Source organism: Vanacampus margaritifer, chromosome 6, assembly GCF_051991255.1.
Source record: "Vanacampus margaritifer isolate UIUO_Vmar chromosome 6, RoL_Vmar_1.0, whole genome shotgun sequence".
In the NCBI taxonomy this organism is placed as follows: domain Eukaryota; kingdom Metazoa; phylum Chordata; class Actinopteri; order Syngnathiformes; family Syngnathidae; genus Vanacampus; species Vanacampus margaritifer.
In genome coordinates this window covers 20,173,936-20,179,900 of record NC_135437.1, presented here as the reverse complement: position 1 = coordinate 20,179,900, position 5,965 = coordinate 20,173,936, and the positions used below count along the sequence as shown (strand labels likewise).

The 5,965-nt window shown below is 36.1% G+C and overlaps 1 long non-coding RNA gene across 1 annotated transcript; it reads left to right on the top strand.

Moving 5' to 3' along the window:
• Positions 1-6: 6 nt before the first annotated feature.
• On the top strand, positions 7-2,271 carry LOC144053876 (uncharacterized). Its single transcript, XR_013294539.1, has 2 exons — positions 7-155; positions 1,832-2,271. It is a non-coding gene; the product is annotated as an uncharacterized LOC144053876 (long non-coding RNA).
• Positions 2,272-5,965: the final 3,694 nt, after the last annotated feature.

Below are 5,965 nucleotides of genomic sequence, written 5' to 3'. Positions count from 1 at the left end.
GTTGAAAAATAGTAGCGCGTTCCGGCGCGGTGCTCGCGGAAGTGAGTGAGTAGAGGCGAGCTGAGGCTCCCCCACTCAGCAGAGGTGCACTAGGAGGGGGCGGAGCCACACGACGGCTCATGGACCGTGGCGTGTGTCGTCTACCTGGCAAACAGGTAAGCGCTACGCTTCTTACGTACCGTCACAGTTTTAACAACATAGGTACAGAGGTGAGAAAAGTACTCACGGCTTGTAGAAGTACAGATACTTGAGTAAAAACAATAACGTAGGCTACTCAGGTTAAAGTAGAAGTACCGATTCAATTCATGAGCTTCAAAGTAAAACAGAAAAAAATGTACACAAACTCCTCACAGGAAGGCCAGAGCTCGGATTCAAACCCCCGACCTCAGAGTTGTGAAGCAAATCTTCAAATAACAAAAATGTGTTTTAAGACGAGTTTTAAAAATTGACAGAGAGTTTTGTCCTCAGTACCTCCAGTAAGCATGTGGTCCACTTAACTGAGGCACCGGTCAGGTGCGTAGAGGTGAAGGACCTCAGAGAGGTTCGGTGGGGCGAGACCATTTCAAGATTTGAAAACAAATTTAAAAAAATAATTCTAAAGTGTACAGGAGGGAGTAAAGGGAGGCGAGTGGCAGTATTATAGGAATACTGCATTATAGCAATCCAGCCAAAATGTAACGAAGGCATGGATTATTTTTTTTCTAAATGCTGCTGTGCTTCTCAACCGTAGTCGATTTTACATCTCTATATTTATTTTCTTTATGCATTTCTTTAACACTGCATCATTTGCGGAGATTGAAAAAAGTAACAAGGCTATTTCGACAAAGTAAAAATTTGTTTTCAAATGAACTACTACTTGACTACTGTAGGGAAGTATTTTATTATTCATTTTAAGTAAAAGATTTTTAAAGACACTACGATGGTCCTTAACTCATTCACTGCCATTGACGGCTATAGACGTCAAAAATTAATTTCTATTAGTTTAACATTTTTTCCACTTTTGTTAACAAGAGTATGAAAACTAGAAAAACAAATATTTTATATTCAGAACAGATGTAAAATCGTGAGTTAACTAGTTTTTTTTTTTTAAATCTTTTCTTTTTTTTAAGAAAAGATTATTAAAAATTAGGGGCGTCGGGTAATTTTTTTTTTAATTGTAAGTAATCGCATGACTTTACTAGTTAACTCATGATTAAAAAAAAAAGAAGAAAAGATTATTAAAAATGAGGGGTGTCGGGATTAATTTTTTTTAATCATAATTAATCGCATGACTTCACTAGTTAACGCACGATTAATCACACATTTTATATCGGTTCTAAATGTACAATAAAACAAATTCTGGGTTTTCATACTCTTGTTAACAAAAGTGGGAAAAAATGTTCAACTAATAGAAATCGTTCAAATGAATTTTTGACGTCTATAGCCGTCAATGGCAGTTAATGAGTTAACAGTCCCGACATAAGAGGTTTTGAAGTTACTAATGAATCTAACAAATATTTACTTCTGTTATGGACAGCGTTAAAGAAACTGTGTTTAATGAGAGATAATCATTTAGTTGTTCAAAAAATTATTTATTTACAACAAATACTGTATCATTGTTAATTTTTCTAAGGCAGCGACGTATAGTGACAGACAGAACTCCTCCACTACATGACAGAAGGTACAAGTAACATGTGTATCTCAGCACATGTTGACCATTCATACAACAGAACAATCGCTTCGTGTTGAACCAGACATGCCCAGATTTCACAATGAGTGTATTTGAGAGGAAACTGAGATGAGTTCATCATCTGAACTTTTCGTGACATTTTTTTTTCTAAATCACATACAGGCCTTGACTCTGACGACCCGGCCCATTTGTCTGTTTAACAAATGAAACGAGCACAAAGATTTGCCACCCAGACACAACACAGACGTCCGTCTGGATTATTCATCGTGAGCAACCCTCTGGCTTTAAGGTTTAAGGATGGACAGGATGCTCCCGTTAAGAATTCACACCGTGGGAATCCACACTGTGATGTCATCATGACTTAAAAAAAAAAAAAAAAGCACTTTCAATTATATCGCCTATTGTAATTCTTTAGGTACACCTCCTCTCCTCGACAACATGCATAGCGTGTTGTCTGAGTATTTGTGACAGAAGACACGCTGATCGTGCCCGTGTGCATTTGAGGAAGCAGACACTCTTTCCTGACAAACAAGCTCAGCAAATGACTCACATTGCTTTTTTTTTTTTGTCCTCAGAGTTCTAATAAATAAACATTGTCAGCATTGTTTTTACATTTCAAATTATTCAAATGACATATTTGGGGATTAAACACAAACTATGACGTGTATTTTGATTCACACTAGCGTCTTAAATGTTCCACATGTACAAAATACTGCACATACATGACAAACGACAGCAATATATTTTGTAGATTTAAAATTTGGATTTGACCGTACGTGTGAATAGCAAACGGGTACAACTTAGGTGTGGCAGAGTCGTTAGGTGACTCCACGCCCAACGTTTATCAGGAGTGTGTTGCTATGAGTCAGAATTCGAACAGCAAGCAAAGAGCAAGTTTGCATATGCCTGGATACTGTCAGACTATTTTACAAAAACACACACGTTTATGCTCGACATTCCACTTTTAACGTCAGTTGTAGGACAAAAATAATGACTAGTTCGTCTAGACAGTTAGTAGTGTTAGTCTAGTTGACCCAACCTATCAATACACACACAAAAAAGCAAAGCAATGGCTGCCAACTGTCAGGTAATATTTCATAGTCTCACGTTAACATTCTGACACTCCAAAAAAAAAAAAAAAAAGTTGGGTAAAAAAAAAAGAATGCAATTTTAGGTTAAAAATGGACCGATGTACTACTTGGGTCAATTTAACCTAACTTTCTGGGTACATTGTGACATTTTTATTTTTTAATAAAACAACCCCAAAAATTGGATCAAAATCGGGTTATTTTCTATAAACAGTCCCAAAGAATTGGGTCATTTTGAATAAAACAACTCCCAAAAAATGGGTTGTTATGCATAAATCAGCCCCCCCTCAAAAAAAATTATTTTGTGCAAGAACCGTCCCCCCCACCCCCAAATTTGGTCAATTTGTATAAAGGGTTGTTTTGTATTAAAAAACAACAACAAACTAAATTAAAAATATGTATATTTTTGTACTAAGCAATCCAATTTTTTTGTGCATTTATTAAAAGCAAAACCACAAAAAAACAAAACGGAATTTTGTATAAAACCCACAAAAATATGGTCGTTTAGTATATAAACAACTCAAATTTTTTTATCGCTTTGTAATAAAAAAAAAAAAAAAAAGTAAAGCCCAAATTGGGTTATTTTTGACCCAACTGTGTTTACAGTGTAAGTAATAACAAAACATGTCTGGGTTTAAGAATGGGCAAAGGTCAAAAAGCAAATAGTAAAACATGGAAACACCTTGTGTACAATAATTAAGTTACAATAAAGTAAATAAATAAATATATATATATATAGTATACTATAAATATTTTACTTGCTTGAATTACGTGTTTACATTAGATTGTTGAATGGAGAAATGTAAGCATGTGACTTGAAAAAAAATGCACAGCAATTCCAAAACATACAGAGATACATACTGTATTCATATTCAGATAAAAGTGCTCATGAATAAAGGCTGACCTACCATTACCACGGAGCTGATTGCGGATATGATGCACCTTCCTTCTTCCAAGCAGGTGGTCAGATATGTTACGATTTTGTTGCAAAGTAGGAATTGTTGAGTGTGTGTGTGAACTGTCACCGCCCTGAAAATGTGTCAATTCTGTCTGCGTGTAAATACAAGACGGGCCCCAAACAAAAAGATGAGTCAACCAGGAGCCGCTGACAGCGCAGCAGGGTGTGTTAGCGAAACAGCGCAGGGGAGTCTACAGTGACAGAAAGGAGAAGTGAGAAAATGAATGTGACGCTTCCCTACAAGACGTGGGAAGTCTTCACCAGAAGTCAGGTGGGATTCGGACTCTTCCCTGCTGAATACCGTAGTTTTATTTATAGTCTTTTTCGCACTCTGCTATTATTTCCATTTGTAAATGGATGACTAAAACTGAAAGTTTACAGCTGTTTTTTGTCCCGTTCCGACAGGAATTCTCGTCACAATTACTCACTCAAGTCAGGGTGTGTTTGGGGTTGATACGAGAGCGCGATTGGCGAGTGAGAGTGATAAGCTTGTTTTGCAAGCTGTCTCATACCTGAGGGCAAAACTGTCTGCACCAGGCACTGCTTTTAGATCGATCTGTTTGTCTGTCTATTGACAGAGAGAGGAGAGGAGAAGAGGCAGTAAAACAGGCCAAAATCCACATTTCAGTTAAGTTGTTGATGACCTGGATTTGTGTTTGGGAATGTTTATGCACCAAATAAACACTACTGTATGAAGTGCTGCCACCATGAGTGAAAACGCTGTTATTATTAGGTGGGTTTCCATCCACCTATTTTTATTGAAATTTTTAAGAATTGCGAAAGATAAACTGAAAAAAAGGAAAATCTTTTCTTTAAAAAAAAAAAATAATAATAATAATTGTAATTATTATTATTTTTTATCATTATTTTTTTTTTAAAGAAAAGATTATTAAAAATTAGGGGCGTCAGGCGATTACAATTTTTAATCGTAATTAATCGCATGACTTCACTAGTTTCCTCAGGATTAATCAAAAAACGTATATCTGTTATAATACAATAAAAACATTCTAGGTTTTCATACTATTTTCAACAAAAGTGGGGAAAAATGTTAAACTAATAGAAATAGTTCAAATGAATTTTTTACGTCTATAGCCGTCAATGGCAGTGAATGAAGTAAAAAAAAAAAAAAGAATAATTAAGAATTTGGGATGTCAGGCGATTAAATTTTTTAATCATAATTAATTGCATGACTTTACTAGTTAACTCACAATTAATCACACATTTTATATCTATGTCTATAGCCGTAAGGCCATGAATGAGTTAACATCAGCTCTCAATGTAAAGACACACTTCACTTACATGCTGGAGGGAAGCCAGCAAGACAAACTACTTCTGTTCAGTCCGTCAAAACCAACATTCCCACCTGGAACTCCCCATTGTACCAAAGTTCCGCCACTACAACGTCATCTCGTGACGCATATTCGCAAAAGAAGAGCGGAGGGAAACGGGCATAAGTCGCATGTCCGTTTTGCGCATTTTCACAAAATTCGCATAAAAATGTTGAAACATTTGGATGGAAACCTGACTATTGTATATTTAAGGCCGCTTACATTTAGACACACTTCCCTACTAATACAATTTCAAGTAAACAAATGTAGTCAAATGGGCAACCAGGTTTTTGTAATGTGTAATTAACCTAAAAAAAATGTTTTGGTAAAAATTGAAACCTTTCATACATAACACCATGAAATCAATGTAATCATTTCTAAAGCGAGCTCCAGATAATTTGCCAGAGGCCTCTTCTTCAAAGTTGTTTTTAAGGAGGGGATCTCGGGTTAATGTGGGAGAATTTTTGTTGGCACATGCCAGAAACAACCTGATATCTGCAACCGTCGCCAGGCAACTGCTCTGCAAATAATAAGGTGCTAGTACAGTAATCCTCTCTCATCCCTCTGCCAGATAATTCTCCGGAAGAACGTTATTATGATTAACAGCGTCCACAATAAAATTGTCTTTTTGATGGAATGATCCAAACAGTCAGGAAGATATTGGCAAATATCCCGTTACAACAGCTGGATGTAGGGATTTAGCGAAAATATCTGACACCGACAATGTAAACATCTGGTTCATATTGAATAAAACTTTTTATTTTCTTTTTTTCAAGAATTCTTTTCATAAGAACTAAACGGTACAGTTAAATGAATGTACTGTACTGTGTACGTAGCTTTGGAGTAGTTGCAACGGCGACCTCTCCTGGCCACTTTGGTAACTACAGTAAATGTGTGTGTACTATATGGCTCGTTAAACAAT